The following is a 19,115-nucleotide window of genomic DNA, read 5'->3' as shown; positions in this document are numbered from 1 at the left end:
AGCTGACTGAGTGCCCTACCGGCTCATGAAGTTCTCTCACTCTTTTTCACTGTCAGTTTATTTCCCTATTGACTTGTATCAAGCTTTCTCCCCAGCATAAACAACTCGTACATCCTATCAGTGACTGCTGCAGGTAGGGCAGGGTCCATACACATGGTGAGGTGTCAAACACCAGAAGCTGCAGGAATTAGCTCAAGCTCCACGTGAACGATGTGGCGTTCTTCATCAGTGACAGTTTTGTTTTACTCTCTTGCTCATTATTGAATGCTGCTCCTGCTTCTCATCCTCTCACAATGGGTCTATGTCTTCAGACCTTGTGCATGCCCCCCAGTAATCCAGGCATGGCTCCCATGCTCATACCTGGTGCTTGCTTCTCATCACCTTTCCTGTTTTTCCTATCCTCTTCGCAAAAGGCTCAGACACTTTTTTCTTTGCTTTTTGTTAGCTATAATACTTGTCTTCCTCCCACTTATTCGAAACTCACCACCATAACAACCCAACGTGCCACCACTGTCCGCCTCACAGCAACAACCTCTGAGCACTCACTCCTGGATCTGCTATGGAAACAAGTATTGCTGAAAGAGTTTTCTGGGCATCTCACAGCTCCTCACCTGCAGCCCAGGGGCTAGGGATGAAGAAATCAGTGGTCAGTTGTTTAAATGGATGAAGATCCTGACCACTGTAACGCCGCACACTCTTTCCCACTTAAATTTACTGAGCCTCAGCTTTAAGCCACTGAATATAACACACCAATTTTGTCCTGATTGGGCAATTTCATTATCAAAGCTGCACTCTAAGCAAGTACTAACAGATCAGTGTAACATCTGTATTCTTTTCTGTATTGGTAAATGGGTGCTAAGGTTGATTCTGGGTTATCCAGTGCAGAAGTCTCCAGCTCAAAACACTTTGAGCAGGGACAACAAGCACTGATAGACCTTTGAGTCAATGGAAACGTGGGGATTATTTCCACCAGCACTGGTGAGAGCACTGCCAGGTTTTAGAGCAATAAAGAGACACTCCTGAACCCCAAATTCCTGTAAAGAAGGAAATGATCCTCAGACTGGGCTTGAAGCTTTCTAGTGAAGAGGCAGAAAACTTTGTCCTGTTGCCCCGCAGACTTTGTTTGGTGACTAAGTATTCCTGAGTATCTTGTTAACATGCCCAACGATCTTGAAAGCTGACCCTTTGCAATACGAAGTGCGACAAAGAAACAAGCTCTTGAACAGGAAAAAAAAAAAAAAAAAAAGGCTGCGTGCCCCAAGCACTGTAACCCGAATAAAGGTGCTTTCTGCAGGAACAAAGATGCTTGTACACAGGTGCCTGCTACAATTGCTGCTCCTTGAGGCAGTGGGGAAAGTGCAAGACGGCAACACTGCTGGGAATTGGGCAGCACGGGAGTTTGAAGCAGGGAGGCTCTCGCTGCTTAGCCTCTCGATTTCACAACAGTTCCTGAAAATTTCTGAGTTCCAGGAGAGCTGCCCGACTTCCTCTGAGCCGCTGCCTCCGAGCTGCGTTCGCAACACTGGCGGCCTGTGTATTTCAGGAATGCGAAAAACTGGCACAGTGAGGTCTGTGATTCAGCCAAGATGATGTGTTGGGACATGACTGAAGTTAATTAAAAGGAGCTTAAGACAGACAGACAAAAAAAAGAGTTTGCAAGACTTCTTAAAGAGCCAATTAATTATTATTTGTGGCTGCACACGCCAGCTGGGCCACAACATGGAATCTCCCCAGCCCTTACCACTCACCTCAGCGCCTTCATACAAAGCCAAAGAAAGCCCAAATGCAGGTCAGCTTTCAGGAGCTCTGGGCCAGTGTCTTCACACTGTAGCCAGGTAAAACTTTACTGAAATCAGCAGAACGGCATCGTTTACACCCACAGATTTAGGGTAGGTCTTAGTGGTGAACACAGAAGCAAGAAATGAGCAGCACCTCCACTGACATGTAAAAAAGCATGGGCTGCTCCAGAGCCAGGTCACCTCGTGCCATCTATTGTCTTTGTGCACGCGGACCGGAAAAAGGAAGGACGGTGTCTGCCTGGAGAGAGGGTGGGGGCAGAGGACAAATGTGAATTTCATCCTCTCTCGACTGCATGATAGTGATCGTTTTCAGAGCTGCATGAGGCACCCACATGAAAAGAAGCACAGTTTCACACAACACACTTCCAGAGCAGTTTCCCATAAGGAATTCAGAGCATCCTTAGCAATTTCCTACGACCCCGAATTCCTCTGACTTTCCAGAGACTCCACATCAGTAACTCCAAATCCTGACTCTATGGCCCTGCATCCTTCATCACCTCCCCAAGACAGCAAAGCAACGGTGACAGAGCCCAGCGCGTAGCAACCTCCTCGCTTCCAGCTGTGCTCACTGAGCACCGTCCCAGAGGCAGCGAGCAACAGCAGGAGCGAGCCTGGCCACAGAGCTGCCTGGCTGGGCACGTGGCTCCAGCTGCCCTGCACAAAGGCAGAGCCATGCAGTGCGAGCGGGCTGCCTGACCAAAATTTGCACTTCTCATCCTCCCGAGGAACAGACCCCCCTAGGCCCTGCCAGTAACCACCGAGTATGTCTAACAGGAGGCTGCAAATTTTAACAGAGGGGACTTTTGGCTTCGGCTCGCTGTCGTGTCACTGGTTGTGGCAATTAGAGCTCGCGAGGCTGCAGCGTGCGTGTGACTGGCACGGCTGCTCCCCTGCTCCCCCCGGCCGGGGCGAGGAGCCTCCTACCGCTGCAGGCCCCACACCTGCTGCCGCAGCCCTACCTGCACGTCTGCCTTGGCAGCCCCTGTGGCATTTGCTGGGGTGGGGGTGGGAAGCCCATGGTGTCATTTACACACAGGTTGAGCAAACCAGGTGCAATCAGCTTGGGTTTGGCTGAAGAATCCTCCACCCTGTGCAAGCTGCTTAACCCCTGCAGTGCCGAAGCTTTCTGCACACCCACGGCAATGGGAGCGTGAGCCTGCAGAGAAGGAAGCACCAAGTCGGTCGCCATTCCCAGGATCCTGAAGGCACCACAGGAGGGGCTGGTCATATTAAAGACCTGCTGCCTAAAGACAATAGCCAAAGCTCCATCTGCTGTACTCGGGAAATTATTTTAACCTAAGCAATGAAAGCACACAGTACGTACTGTGAAACCAACTGGCACTCAGGTCTGGTTCCATTGCCTTGTGCTACCTGCCCTGGGACACGTTCAAACAGTGCCTGGAAACCCTCTGAGGAGCTCAGCACGGGCACCAACGTGTTCCAGGTGTGAGGGGCAAGCAGACTGCAACTTGCCCGCTCCAGGAGGCTGCAGTAGTGCTTCTGGTGCTGTCCTGGTGTGATGCTGAGAGCACAGGGAGTCTTGGGGGTGGCTTCAAGACCCAGTGCTCGGTCACGCTCCATGCAGGTTGTGTGCAGAAAGCGACCTGAAAAGCATCTCCTTCACACGGCTTTGCAAATAAGCCACCTACTGCAGGCAGGAACACAGACACTGGAGAATCAGTAGATAAGCTGTGGCACTTCTGAGCGGCGTGTACCCCAAAAGCACTTCACATGTTGCTAATGACTTACAGTGAGGGGTGGATGGGGCCTGCTGGGCAGCCCAAGCCCTCAGCACGGGGAGCAGGGCGGTAGTGCCACTGGACCAGCTTTGGGCACGGCTGTGTGTTCAGCCCAGCTCCATCCTGCATCGAGGCAAAACCACTGGGACCCATGGTCACCTCTGCCCTGCAGCTCATGCCCTGGAACACCAACCATTTGCCATCCCACCCACCGAGCCCTCTGGCTTCTGGGGTATACATCCCTCTGCTCCCCGACAGGGAGGTTTTGGTACGTGGTCTGTAGGGGCTGGACAGTGATCCAGCCCTGAGCTCGGTGTCCATAAAGCCCACTAAGGGCTGCTTACTCCCGGTCTGTTACGCTGCTCAAAATGAATACCACCATGACAAAAGCTTACGGTGGAAACCCCTATGGGAAACTGCTGACTGCAGATCACTCAGGCTGAGAGGAACGTGTTTGCAGAAAGCCCTGAAACGGTGGATTTTATTTGAGTTTCTATCTCCAGTTGTCCTTCTAACCCTTTCACAAAGGCTTGACGAAGCAGGGGAGGGACTTGGGGGGAACTCCTGATTGAAAGTAGCTTAACACCTTGCTGGATCCTCGCCAAGCACGGTTTTACGTTAAGAACTCCAAACGAGCAGGGAAAACGCTTCTCTCGACCCCTGGGGGGTCAGCGAGAGACCCAAGCAAGGCAGAGCTGGGATCTGACACAAAAAGACAGGGCTGCTCACCTCATTCAGGGACTGAAGCCCCAAGAAAGGGGCACAGCTTCCAGGAGGGGACAAAGCCTGCAAACCCCACAACAAAGGCTACTTTTCAGCAGCACATAAAAGAAGGAGGGCCTGGCTCTGCCCCTCCAGCCAGACCCCACCCCTCGCAGCGTGGAGGCCTTCGCCAGAGCGCCAGCCAAATCTAATCAAGTCTGACAGACAAGACAAGGCGGACAGCCGCTCGCCTTCGGCACCCCCAGCCTCGCCTCACCCACAGGCCTCTCCCCCTACCCACGGGGGTGCTGCCTCGCTGGGAGAGCCCACGCCAGCCCCACGGCACCTCAGCCCATGGGGCCGCCTGCCCCGAGCCACCTCCAGGCCCTCACCCTCTGGAGCGAGGCATGTGCCCAGCCATGGCCCTGCCAGCCCCGGGGAGGATGCAGCAGGAGTCTGGGAGCAGAAGCCTGGGACCGTCGCTGCCCCCAGCGTGCCCGATGCTGGGCACCCACGGGTGGGTGGCACGTAGCCGGGGGATTCTTGGCCCCCCAGGTCCTTAGGGTTTCATGAAAAGCCTGGCGTTGATTCAAGTAAACAGGAACTGGGCCAGATCCTCAACAATACGAGTTTTCCTTCAGACAGAAAAAAAATAAATAAATGCAAAGCTTTAAAAGAGTTTGTTTAAGCGTTGTTGGGACAAACAAGCCGGTGTAGATGGTGAAGAACAGCTTAAAGCAGTCAGACCTGTCCTGTAATAGCAGGGAAGGCCGAATATTTCCTAAAATTGCCCCTCCTGCATTACCTACTCCGCTCCTCAGGTCAGGGCTCAGTCTGCTCCGGAGCAGGGAGGAGGTGGGGGGGAGAATCTACAAAGGAAAGCTGAATAAGCATTGCTTGAAAGGGAGGAGGCAGGAATTCACCAAAGAGAAGAGGAGGAGGAGGGGGAGACGGCAGAGGCTGTTTTTAGTACTGGCACCACCTTAGTCTGCAGCGGCCAGGAAACTGGTTGGAAGCCCCATGACTTGACCAAGACACCCGGACCCGGGAGCCAGAAGAGGAAGGGACTTGGCAGAAATTCCCCTGCAAAGCAAGGAATCATTTCTGCAGCACAATATTCAGCTTGGCCTCTCCGCAAGCAAACCCTGCCAGATACCTGATCATGCCACCAGAATATTAGCGCTTGCTCCCCTGCTGTAATACAGCCATGAATCTTCCTCACCCACTTCTATCTTCCAGTTGGTCTCTTTTAGTCAGCTCCCTCAGTCCTGATCTTCCTGCACTGCCCTGGGGCCATCACAGTGCTCAGGGACCCAGAGCAGCCCAGCTCCCACCCCCTGGCTTCCAGCTGCCCACCCTCATTCCTCCCACACTTGCCCTTTGGGCACCGTTGTCACTTCCCTGTCTCCCCCCCTCCATCAGGAGGCCACAGCTCACAGCACATGGAAAAATACTGCCCTGGACTTGCTAGGGTTAAAGGCAGAGAGGCCAAGCATCAAAGAGCCAACTCAGGGAAGCTTTGGCACCAGCAGGAAGCTGAGATAACCTGGCTGCTGCACTGCTAAACTGCTGCAGTTTATCTTTACCCTTCCTCTCTGGGACCAGCTGCGTACAGCACACACCACGGCGCAGTGGTATAAAGCCCCGGGCAGCTGGAACGTCTGCAGAGAAACACAGCAGATACGGCACTAATATAGCAGCACATTAATTCTCTGACTTGCCATACAGAAGGAGGCTCCATAGCAGGCAGCTGGAGTGCCTGGCACCCACACCATCACGGTGGCGTTGCACTTCTCCTATCCATCCTGCAGAAACGTTTGTGTCAGGGGCTGGCGGTGCCAGCACACACCATAAAGGCAGTCTGAGAGGTTTACACACGTGCCAGCTACAACTTCAAGAAGAGAATACCACTTCAGATACAGATAAAGCACCTAAAAGCTTCACTGTACAGAAGACAGCCGTGTCCCGTTTTCTGCATGTGGCTCTTTCGAATTCATAAGAAATGAAGCAGGACAATTTTAACCTTTTAAGACATTTCCCAGGGCAAAACAACACATTGAATAATTTCCTTTCACTATAACCCATAGAAATAAAAATATCCCTTTTAGAAAAAGCTGTAATCAGCTGCGTAGTGCATGTGTATACTTCTCCCCAGCAGACACAAAAAAATAAATCTACACTGGAGTCATAGTCCTGTTTTAACATGCATCTAACAAGGCTGTCGATTCTAGTCCAGCTATGAATATCTGCTGGTAGAGGAATAAAATCCTAGCTAAAAGTTTAGAGCTAAAACATAACTGCCCTGGAAACTTCTTGTTAATGAACAAATGACTGTGTAAAATGTACACTAGCATTTACAATTGTATTTTAATTATCCTCTCTGTTGAAAAGAAGCATAAACATACCCAAATCCACTTGGAAGAGCTCTACGGGGAATTCTAAAAAATGAGACAGAAGAAAGCAAAGTTCACTTTGGACCTGATGCTTGCCACACTGTTTGAAGTTACGCAGAAACAGCCCCTCCAGCAACAGTTCTGGTTCCAGACCTTCTGTCCAATAACTCCTGCTGCAGACCAGACCCTGCATTCTTCCCCTTTTAAAAGAAATGCTTGCACAGGGAAGGCCTTGTGCCCACACCACGGGCTGGGTAACACCAGCAGGCACAGAGGATCTACATTAAATGGGTTTGATCGTGGCTGAAGGGAAAGACTGATAAGCAGGAAAGTAAGTTCAAATTTGTGTTGTTGGCTACTTTAAATGAGAACAGGTCCCTGTCTTTGGGTCTATGCCTAGTTTTTGCAAGCTAGCTGGGTTCTCATCCTGTCTTTCCACATGCTCACGCTGGCTATGAGTATAAGGCTCTTGAAAGGTACCAGATGTTTGGGGGATTGTTTGTTTGTTTGAACTCCCCTTGCAAAAACAACAATTAAAGAAGGGAAGAAGATTGGATGACTTAAGATTTACTTTCCAGCAGGGTGTGACTGAAGCAGGGAGGTAGCTTAGTAAATGCACTCAGGGAGGACTATAGGAGGGAACAGAAAAGTATGGAGAAACTCAACAAAAAAGGAGCAAGAAGGATAGATGTTTCCAGACATTAGTGGGGTGAAAAAAGGCCTGGAAGGGAAGAGACAGGAGTTTAATCCCTAGGCACAGTCTAAAAAGGACCCAGCAGACTGACAGCGGAAGCAATAGGTGAGAAAAGTGAGGGCAGGAGACAGCTCAGGAAGCTGGGCTCACTTTGTGATGAGCAGTCCAAATGTTGTGCTGGAACCTGGTTGGGTTAGTCTCTGCTGTGTTACTGACGATTCCTCTCTGTCCTTCTAGAAGTTTGTAGCATTCAAGAGCTGTCTTCTACAGCGAACTTGTTACGCCTGCATGGAAGATCACAGTAACCAAGGTGAGCCACAGAGCTGTTGTTGGGGGTAAACCAGAAAAGGTGTGAAGGTAAATATGAATAAGTGTCAAAGGAATCCAAATTGATCCTGGGCTGTGGGACAGGGACAATCCAAGGAGGAAAGGATAATGTAGACAAAAGGAAAGCCCTGGAAGGAGAAAACAGAAGTTCTTTGAACTGAAATTCTGCTTTCCTTTAAAACACACACATTGCAACAGAGATGCGCACACGCACGCACACACACAAACAAGTCAAGTATCCACATGTACACAGTTGGTTCTGGATATTCCTTCTTTCTTTAATTGGTCCCAGGTGAGGCATCAACAATCACATCTGGAAATTTTTATACAAATGGCAGGAAAGCCAATGACTCGGGTCACAAATATTTCACGCTCTCTCTTTGCCAGAAACACAGGACAAATGTGGTTTAAATCTGCCTCCCTATAAATACACACACTCACACTTGCAGGATTCTCTGCTACGGCTAATACTTCTGTATGCAAAAGCAGAGCTGGTCAGCATGCCTCCCATCTCACCCAGCCTGGACGTGGTCAGAACTGAGAACCCGGATGCTGGGTGACAACCGTGGCCCAGGTCAGCTTCTCATTAGGATAAGGCTCATGAGATGGCAAAGACAACCAAACTGACTGTAGATACCAAGCACAGAATCAAATTACATGGATGAGCACTTTTAAAGGCTGCTGCAGCCTCAGCCTTCCAGACCCAGATTCTCCAAGAGACCACAGGAGAGGCACACCCAGCTTCTGCCTGATGTGCAAGCTCGGCATAGCTTTCAAAAGCTCACCTTTCAAGGAAAAATGTCACCAGTCATCCTTCAGTGCCCACCCTTTCTTGCCTCAGCTGCTAACAAGCTTGCTGCAGAATGGTGGTGGCAGTAGCTATGCTGTCTATCCAGTCATATTCAAGAAGAGATTGCTCTGGTTCTTGCCGATGATACACCAGTTCATCTAACTAGTTTGACCTGGTGTGCACTGGTGCTGCAAAATGTTACATCAGTTCAACACATCTCGGTAGCACGGACATCACTCTCAGGCATCAAAGTCAGGACTCAGATCAAGCCTTAACATCAGCACTGGTTCCTACCAGTAACAGTGCATTCAGCTTCATTTTGGGATGAAGCCTCAGAGAATGCTCAATATCCTCAGTGCTGTCCGTGTATGAGCATTACAGCTGCAAAGGATGCTCACAGCTTCCTTACTGTCTGTGACATCAGTGCTCCCAGGACTGAAGAGATGTTCTTCTCTTTTCTTTGGTATTAGCCAATTCTTACAAGAACCACAACTTCCTTGGTTCTTTGCTCTTCTGAGACGTCCTGCTAGCGCAGATGCTCCTGTTGGTCCTTCACAATAAATGCTGATTTAGAAGTCTCCTGGGTGCGATGGAGCGTGCAAGGAAGGCAGAACTGGGCAGGAGCAGTTTACACACTTCTAATGAGGCAACTCAGATCCTATCTATGGTAACTTTGTGTCGCTCCAGGGATAAAAAGACTGCCGAAGTGACTTAACTATATGCCAGAGGGAATCTCCTACTACTCCAAGCAATCCATTTGGCAGTTTTTCATTCCTTCTGCCCTCGGCATAGTGGATATGACAGTAGCTATTTACAGAGCTCTGCCAGCCCCTGGGTAGGAAGATATAAGTGCACTGCACTGAGCTGCAAACCTACAGCAGCCTAGTGCCTGCAGCTCCAGGATGATGAAGCTGCTTAGTAGACTTAGAGCAAAATATTCTCCCTCACCAAGGAAACTGCCCACAGCTAAAGACACCTTTGAATATGCTTTACCTACTTCTGAATGCCCACTGTTATGCTTCATGCCATCAGAATCTCTAATGGACAAGAGTTAACAGCACCCAGTTACTGCATCTCTTGTTTTTTTGTGCTTGAACCATGGCATTTAGCTATTGCACCTGGCCATGTTTTCCTTCACCTAAAGCTTTAAACCAAGTTGGCAGGTTCCACATATGTTCAAGCAAGAGTTGGCCATGCAAGCAGAAGAGCAGAGCAAGATGTACATTCCCTTGAAGTCAGTGGAATTCTAAAGGAAAAGCATTTAAAATTGACAAGAGGTCATTATTTTTCATGCAACTTTTAACACATACAATTTTCCTCTAGTCTCACTTGCTACTTTTTATTTTTTTTAGCAGCCAGGCTAGAACGTGTGATACCGCTGGTACCTGTCCTAGTCACTCTAGTCCAGACCATGTACTGCCTTAACTGTTACCTTGTTAGCCTAATTTTTTTGGAGTTTTCCTTGGGATTTCCTACAACGTTCATTACTGGAAACAGATCAGTGAACTGACTGACAAATTCATCGTGGATGGTTCCCACTGCTCTCTTCTGCAACTTTGGGAGTTCCCCCGAAGCCCGGACCAGGCCGGCCAGCATCACTGCAAGACAGGGGTAATGCAAAGAACTGAAAGAAACTGAACCAAGTAGGAGCAGAAATGTTTGGAATCCTCATTCAGAGTGCTGACAGACACTGCCGCGCTCTGATTTATTCTCTGTAGCCTTTTTAAGGGCACACATTAAAATGACCTCCCCACGTGTCTCCACCAGTGCTCATCTGGTATGCCACAGGTGTGAGGCTGTTGCTGCTCTTAACATCTTTTAAATGTTCCACCAGATGAAGAGATGAATTCCCTTTGTTCCTCAGAGATGCAGTTTCTTTCATTTCCTGCATAAGGATGCAGTCCACACTTCCAGTGGAGGGAACAGATGATGTAGGCCTAGAGGGTAAGGGTGTATTTGCATGGGATGGGTTATCAGGTGGTTTTGCACAATTAATCATATATGCCCAGTGGGCTGTACGAGGCTGGTAAAAGCAATACATTGCTGAGGCTGTGCTCTGTTTTGCAAGAGCTCAAGAGAAGAAACCATCCTTTCAAATCCCTTTGCTCTCAAGCCCATGGACACAGTCCCCTTAAAACCAAAGCTGAAAGAAAGGACCCTGATTTGACCTATTTGCATATGTGATTATGCAAATCAACCTACTGCATCTTATCCCATGGCAGCAGACCTGCCACACTATGCTGCAGAAGAGCCTCCAGGTCTGTGCCACAGTGGAGAAGAAGATTGGATTATAGAAAGGGACATATGTGTGAAAACAGGTCCTAGCTGCATATTCACAGCTCATCAGCAGGCACATGGGAAAAGTCAGCTTTAACCCTTCACGGTCAGAGAAGTGGGGGAGAGGAAAGTGGTGCAGCAACCACAGAGAACGCTTAGATGTAACAGCAACCTTCGCTTGAACTTGTTTAAGGAGAAGCATCCTGCGACCATGCAGGCAGGCAGCAGCCTGCTGGGTGCAAGAGCATCAATGCCCTTAAGCCACCAGCTAGAGCAGGAAGTCACCAGAAATCCAGATGGTGCAAGGCGTCCAGCCCCGGGATCACCACAGGACGAAATGCCTCACTCACACGCCTGTCACTTTGTGCCGTGGGTGCACCACCTGCTTGTGCCTCACCAACGTGCACGCTGCGCTACCCACTGCTGCCATCTGCCTCCAGGCCTCCACCCGTCCAGCTGCCATCCCATAGAAAGCATCCAAACCACTGCTGGCTGCACTGCCTAGGTGTCCGGGACATGCCACAGCCCAACAGCTCCTTGTTTTTTATTACAGATCTGCCCACCCAGTGCCCCACTACCTCCTGGGGCGGCTGGGCATCGGCCCCGTGGGGTGCTTCCAGAAGGCAGCTCCTTACCAGTGGTAGGCTCAGGTCAGTGCAGCAGCACTGCTAGGGTTAACGCATCCCCTGGGCCACGTATCTCAGCATCTGTAGGAAGTGGAACATTTGTAATGCTGTGAGGAAACTGCTGCGTGGACTGGACGACAGAGGCAAAGAGACCGGGCCCCATCTCCATCAAGAGGAAATAGAAGCAGTGTTCAGGGATGCATGGAAAGTGCTGAGTAGTCACAAGACATATTTTGCAAGCTCTAAATAATCTCTTACTAGGGCTAATAAGGCACCTCCCACAAAAGTATGAGAAATAACAGAAGGAAAAAGAATTGCCACTTCTGGAGACCACGGGCCATATGCACCAGCCATCTCCCAGGAACGGATTTCAAACTGACAGTAACTTCAGGGCTCCAAGAAACGTCCCAAAGCAGAAGTTAGAGAGTATCTGGATTTCTCTTTGTTTTGAGTTTTAAACTCAGGCTGGTTTTGGCCAGGAGTCACTCAACCTTTAAAGCCAACCTGGCCCAACCTAAAGTTTCCAAAGCAGGGCAAATGAAGTGGATCTGGCTGAGTTTCCTTTGGAGGGAGGGACTTTGCACGTGTGACACAAATTCAAAGCAAAAAGTTTTTCTGGGGGGAGTTGGTTTTGTTTCACTAATTTTGCCAGGGCTGGGCACACAAGGAGTGGGTTTAGCAATACTACAGGTTGACCAAAGCCACTAACATTTCTTCAAACACTGCTGGTTTTACCTGCCCTGGGTCGGTTACCCTCACCCACCCTTTGTACACACGCAGAAAAGCACGCTGCCGTGCAGAAGCTGGTACTGGCTGACTCTACCTCATCTTCCTAGGGCGTGCAGAACCCAGGTGAGAACAAACAACGCTGAGTCAAAACCAAACTTAGCAAAGCAGCAGTGCTACGCGCAGCCCTAGCAGTCCCAGAGGGCCTCACTTCAAATATTCACGGTTTGAAATGTAAAAAATACAATTTCTTCGCTTACAGGATTCCACATCCTTCTAACCCAACCTTACAGCTTTGATACCCCTCAAAGGCAAGAACAAATGTACAAAATGAGGGCATCTGTGCTGCAACTGTGCTCTAATCCTGCAGTTTAGATGCCAGCTTCCTCTTCTGTGGTAGAAGGCCCTGTGCAGAGTCATTCTCTGAAACCATCAAGCAACCATGAGTTTCTCTTCATTATTTCAGAGTTAAACCAGGGGTTAGCCACGGAGTTCCTTGCACCCCAGCTGCACTGCTCTAGCCACGGCACCGTATTGATTCTGTAGTTAGAAGGATGACACCATAAGAACAACATCCGTATAGCTCCAGCAAAAAGTATTCTGGCAACTTGCAAGACAATTACTAAGCTTCCATTCATTTGTGTTTGTTTCCTCACAGTGGAATCCAGGGTATGTGGTGGTGGAGTCCAAAGCCCTAGAGGCTTGCACATGACTGCCAGCCATGGCCACTCCAGAGAAGAGCGATAAAGCAATGAGAAAGAAGGAATCCAGCTGTGGGAAGGAACATCCGTATGGACAAACCCATCCTTCTGAGCACTGCATGGAGGAGCAGGGTGCCGAGTTCAATGCATCCTTAGGGACGGAGTCCGGAAGCAATGGGAAGGACTCTTGGATGTGCTCAACAACAGCAGGACGAGCTAGCTATTGGCAAGGACCCTCACTGGCAGCATTCACATATTATGTTTCTCTTTCCCCTTTCCCGAACACCCACAGCAGGCCTCTGCCACTTGAAGGTATCAAGTCTGTATATGCATGGACCTACCGTGTTACCTGTACATGAATCTCACTGTTCTCACGCAGTCAGGAACCGACAGACAGGTGGGAATGCTGCAGTACCCTGCAGAGACAGCTGCACCAGCTGGGAAGGTAGCTGCTGGAGGCTGGAGGCCACTTTTTCCAGGGGTGAGACTAAGGCAGTCTAACAAGACCGAGTACTTCTTGCCCCTAATAGCTGGGTGCTCCTCTACCCTCTGTTCCTCCATGTGTCCTTCCCCTGCAGTCCTGTGGCACCAGATAAACCAGCCCAAGGTCGAAGCACGTTTGAAAGGCAGCTGCTGTAACACCCATAGTGCCCTGGCCCTGGCCCGAGTGAGAGCATCGCCGACACGAGGCATCCGGCACCAGCCAGCCCAGAGGTTAGGCTCCAGCAACGTCTTCCCATCCCCGGCTGGCTGTCTCCCATGTGGCGACGCACAGCACTATTCACCCGGCCATTGGCCCAGCCCAAAACTGTTTTTATTAGAAAACACTAAGGCAAGCCTTTCCAAGCCTCAGAAGAATCATCTTGTAAAGATCTGGGCTTGAGATGCCAAATGATTGCTGCTTTGGCGGAGTCTGCACATTCATTTTTTATTGGTCACAAACGCTTTCCAGATGCTGGCATGCTGGCTGCAGATTGCAACTCTGGAGACTTGGCTCCCAGCCCCAGTCACTTTGTTAAACTCTTGACCTGCTGTGGGTTAAAAGAAGCGGGGAATGGGACTGAGTCACCACGAGGGCATTGCTAAGAGAGAGTGCGCTGCACAGCAGAGACCCATTTCAGCAGCTTTCTGTGCTCAGCTGGCATGGAAAACATTTAAGGTGGTCCACAGCAATCCAGCTCCGCTGCCAAAGCTGGTGAGAACTGCAGCACGACACCAGCCCGGGGCTTAGCAGCGGGGACGGAGAGGCTGTCCCGCAGCTGGATTTTCCACGCTACAGCCCATACACTTTCCATCTTTTTTTCCTCTGCACAAGTGGATTTCCCATCCCTGCTCCAAGACTAAAGCGATCCTCTGAGCCAGAGCCATGTGCAACATCAGACTGAAAGCTGAAGCCAGGAAACCTTCCTTGGACTCAGGTTTCATGACAAGCCTGAAGCTTGTTCATCGAGGAGGTTTGCAAATCTTTGGGGAAAAAAAGACTTTCTGGATTCTGAGTTGTTACAGGATGTCCCAAATAAGGGAAAAATGTGAACAAGGAGGAGGAAACACCATTTTGATAGAGCCGTTTGATATTTTTCTGATTGGAAAAAATTCCCTTTGAAAAACACAGCTGTTAAAAGGAATTGTTGTCACCCCCCACACATCATAGGGGATTTTTTTAAAATTAACATTTTGCATTTTTGATATATTTCTCAACAGAAATTCTTTTGCAGTTGATGCCTTTCTTTAATCTCAGCTTTCAAGAGGAAAAGGTTCGCTTAAAACCTCAGTTCAAAGAGAACTCCATGAATGGAAACAAAGTTTTTCATTCAGCCCTGAAACATCACATCCAGGCAAAAGAAGTGTTTCAGAGGAAATACTTCCATTAGGAGCTTCTGGACAGAAAGGAAGATGGTTCTTGTCTACTTCTGCTGACCCGAGCTCTGGCTCACGGCTCTGCCCTCTGCTGTGTGGGCACCCAGCCGTAGGGCTCCGAGGAGCAGGTTCCTCGGCAAGGCCTTTGCCCAGGACATCACCTCAAAGCTCTTGTTCCCAGTTCTGTAACCAAACGCTGCCTAAAGCACAGCCCTGACGAGCTCCTGGTGTCTCTGCAAGGGGCAGGCAATGAACAAGGCTGTGCTGGATGCCGGGCAGGATGGCAGACAGACGCTGGTGCAAGGTTGCAGACTCCCGGCAAGGAATCAGCTCCTCTGGCCCTCCCAAAACGCGGTGGTGACAGCTGCTCTTGATGCCTGGGCAGGTGTCTGCTGCTGCTTCACCTGCAGGGGAACTGTGAGCAGAGGTCAGACTTCCTCCCATCCGCCCTCATAGCTGGGGCTGGAGAGTTGCAGGACACAGACAGAGGCTGCTCGGGGATGGCGAGGTGCCTCGCTGCTCTTTTACTTGTTGGCCTTTAACCTTTCTTCAAACCTGCGTGGGAGCTTGGTGTCCTCCACGGGCAGTTTGTTACCCCGGGGCTGGTAGGGCCTCAGGGTCTTGACCCAGCCAGGGAGGAGACAGCGGGCCAGTGCTCCTCAAGCCTCCAGCAGTCGCTCAAGAGACAGAAGCCACAGGCAGAAGGTTCAGCAAGTAAGCTGCGACCTGCCTCTTTGTACTCCTTCTCCTCAGCAGAGCCTGCTCACAGCTCTCCTGCCCACGTTTGCAGGCAATGCACAATCCTTTCAGCGTACAGAAAGCACAGCGCTCCTGAGGGAGCACAGGGAGAAGGTTTTATCCCATGGAGCTGGTCCAGTGATGCTAATTAAATCATCACATTAGAGCTGGGGGCTTTCTTGAGTAAGTGTTGCCACTTGAGCTGAATCGCACCTCAGAGCACGGCCAGGTGTGCTGCCTAGCCTCCAGAGAGCCCTGCCAAACTCATTTCACTTGTGATGCTGAGGCCAATTCCAGCAGAGTCTCCAGAGATTAATAAAATAGTGGAGCAATCCAGAGTAAACCCAAAGCCTTTTAGGTTCAGCCAAGTGGAAATCCAGCCTGACTCCCCACCCAAAAACAAACAACTGAGAAAAAGAAAGAAAGTTTTACATAATAATCTATCCAATGTTGCAGCAGACAGGGTTTCTCCGAGGACATTATGTAATGTCTCGTAAGGGCTTTTAGCTGAATTATCAGGTGACTTTCACAATTACTAAAGCAAAAAACAGAAAACCAGGTGAGCAGTGGGTGTGAGAATACACATCTGCCTGTTGTGCATTAGTAGCAGGAGAAGTAATTCAGAATCAATGAGATCTCATTGGAGATAAGCTCATGCTACAGACCTCAGATGTGGAGCTGACGAGCTGCAAAAGCGATAGCTGCTCAGGGCTATGTTCTGCTCCAGGCCTGTCTTCTCCAGTGCTGAGGAGGGCCCTTGCAGAGGGGCAGGCTCCCCCTGAGCTTTGCTGCCTCCTTGCATCTTTAGGCCTTTGCACCAGGAAGCTCTGCTCTGGGACTGATCCTCTGTGCCACAGAGGCACAAAGGAGAGCTCTGGGCTATTTCCTCTCTCGTCCTCCAGGATGGGAATGATGCAAACCCTCTCGGTGAACTCACACTGCATATATGCTGAGGTTTACTCGCGTGCTATTCTCTCCTCCACCCCTTCTGCTGAGGACTGTGGGGACCCAGGACGGAGGGAGGACACACGCAGACACCACCAGTACATCAGACACAACCCCTGTGACAGCTGACCGAGGTCTATCTTAACCTCATTTCCAAGCAAGAGGGGTGAAAAAAAGCACAACGCACAACAAAAAGCATCACTTCTTGGGAGTTTGTTCCAGAATCTCTCTCCTCTGATGGTTGGGAACCTTCTAATTACCAGCCTAAAGTTACCAGTGGCTAGATGACACCCATCTGTTCCCGTGCCAGTGTTGCCTTTAGTTGAAGCAGTTGCTCTCCCTCCTTGGCATTTGCTTCCCGTTTTCCTCCTGTCCTGGTGTATTTATAGAATTTCTCTCAGCCTTGCACTTTGCCAGACTAAACTTTTTATGGAGGGGAGATTTATCTAATGGGTTTCACATTTGCTTTTGCTATGGATTGGTCAGTTATTTGTCCAGTCTCGATGTCTGAGCGGGGAGCTTTGCTTTTGCATTAGCACTGTCCTTTTAGCGTGGCACTGAAGAGGTACCTCATACATTCATCAAATGAGTGAATGCTCTATTACTATGCAGAGTGCTTTGCAACAGAATAAACACTCTCAGGAAGATAAATCTATGAAGTGCTATCAAAACAGTAGTGATTACTGAAGCAACAGGTAGATATTAGCACACAGAAGGCAACAGAAGAACCAGGTGGATGGTATTGAGAGCCGTTTGAAAGAGAAAAGAAAAGGCACTTGGCAGAACGAAGAAGAATTAACTTCCAGACATGTGGAGAGACCTCGCACTGCTCTTCAGCAAGCCCCTCGGCAACACACCAATGGTGGATGGCAGCAGAACAAACTTTTCCTAAAGAAGAGGAAAAAGCAAATGTTGCCAAAATTGTTATACTAAAATTTATTTTCAGTAGACGGTTCTGGTAATACCAGAGTAATTCTGCACACAGAATCATAAAATTACACCACAGCAAACTTAAATCCTTAATATCCTCTCACTTGCACCATAACCAAATTGCTAGTATCATAACCCTGGTGCGGCAAAACCAGCCAGACCAGCAGAGGGGAATGCCTCTTGGGTGAGTACATGCAAGTCTCACATGATGGTGGGATGAGATAGGAAGGCTTTGTCCTGTCTGCCTTTAGGTTCCCTACTGCTTTTCAGTATAGCACAATAGCCTGGATGCACACTGTCCTCTCTGCTGTGAGTGCAACCCAGAGCTACACGTGTGAACCCAAGCCAGTGTATGCAGCTGGCTTAAATACATCTCTGCGAACAGCATTCCCAGCAAAGATTGCCTTAGACTGTATTTTCTGGCTAAATTACTGCTCACATTTTGAAGTAGTTTCAACTGGAGACATTTTTAAGCCTAGATTTTGTACATGGGTATAAATCAAACAATTCCTCTGACAGTTGAGGGAATTGTTCCACATTTCACCAGGGCAGCTGATACAAAAATCTCGTATTTTGTGTCCCTCCCAAACTCGGCTGCAAAGTCCTGTTGGTTAACTAACTTTTGTGTTGCATCCCAGAGCAGCTGCATCAGGCCAGAGAGCGAGCAGCTCTGGGAGTTAATCTGTTACTCCGTGATGCTTCCTACTGAGAGAACAGTGCCCAACAAGACCTTAGCCCATTACAATTTAAGATAAGTGCAACTGATTAACTAGAACTCTGGGAATCACCCAGCAAGCTTTAAAAACACATTCATATTTCTCTTAAATGCATTTAGCACCTTTCTGCAGATTTAAAGACTTTTCCTACCCCCTGCAACAAGCCACCAGCAGCACCTACTGTTTAACTGATGGGTGACCTACCGACAGCTCTTCTGCTCCCCCTAGCACTTGTTCCTACTACTGCACATTATTTACTGCATTGCCAGTTACTGCTAATTTGACAATGTTCTGATTGCAAAGCAGGGTTTCACCCTCCCACATGAAACCTGTGGGAAGGGAGGATGGGTAAAAGAAGAGCCATAAGAAGATTCCCCCGAATCGACCTGAGAACAGCTGGTTTCAGCTCACCCCACGCGTACTGGTCCTCACTACTGCACTCACCAGGAGCTGCAAGAGCTCGCTCATCCCAGGGCCCACCACAGGCCAGAAAGGCTCCTTGGCTTTGCCTCCATTCTGGGACCTCATTCTCATTGCACCCTTTTTGCATGTACCCAACATGCAACGAGAATAATAAAATAATAATAATAAATCCTATCAGTCCTTCCATGAAATTTGTCTGATTTTAATTCTGTTATGTGTAATTACTACTCCCTAAACATATTTGCAGGACATGCTGATGCTAACGCACAGATCCAGTAGATGTCAAACCTCACCTCTCGTGGCTCTGTGCAAACAGATCAGTTCCTTTCTGAACAGGCACTCAGCCACAGCTCTAGCCCGAGCTGTAGGTACAGCAGTGAGCTGCTGTGTGCACGCAGCATGCTGCCTTCCGCTTCAGGGCATTTCCAGCACCAACATCAGCACCTGGCATCAGCAGTCTCATTCCTTGCTGCCGTCCTCTGTGACTCACCAACTATTCTCACATTCTCACCTGGCTCTTTGTAAGCCTCTCTCCAGTAATGAATCAATAAACGTCCACATCCACGTCCACATCCACACTCCAATACCCCAAACCTCCACCTGACTTTGTCGTGCTGGTAGGCTTCAAGAACAGAAGGGTGGGTTTGAGGTCCCTTAGGAAGGGACAAAGATTGATGTTGATGCCCAGAGCCTCATCCTCAGCTATAGTAAGCCTAAGCTCTAAGAAGGACA

At 49.4% G+C, this 19,115-nt stretch overlaps 1 long non-coding RNA gene across 1 annotated transcript; it reads right to left on the bottom strand.

The window, feature by feature from the left end:
* Window positions 1-9,743: 9,743 nt before the first annotated feature.
* On the bottom strand, window positions 9,744-18,275 carry LOC137841272 (uncharacterized). Its single transcript, XR_011088523.1, has 2 exons — window positions 18,165-18,275; window positions 9,744-17,202 (listed from the first exon to the last, which is right to left on the bottom strand). It is a non-coding gene; the product is annotated as an uncharacterized lncRNA (long non-coding RNA).
* Window positions 18,276-19,115: the final 840 nt, after the last annotated feature.

This window comes from Anas acuta, chromosome 17 (genome assembly GCF_963932015.1).
Source record: "Anas acuta chromosome 17, bAnaAcu1.1, whole genome shotgun sequence".
In the NCBI taxonomy this organism is placed as follows: Eukaryota; Metazoa; Chordata; class Aves; order Anseriformes; family Anatidae; genus Anas; species Anas acuta.
Note: the sequence above shows the minus strand (reverse complement) of the source record. Positions and strands in the feature narration are given on the sequence as shown.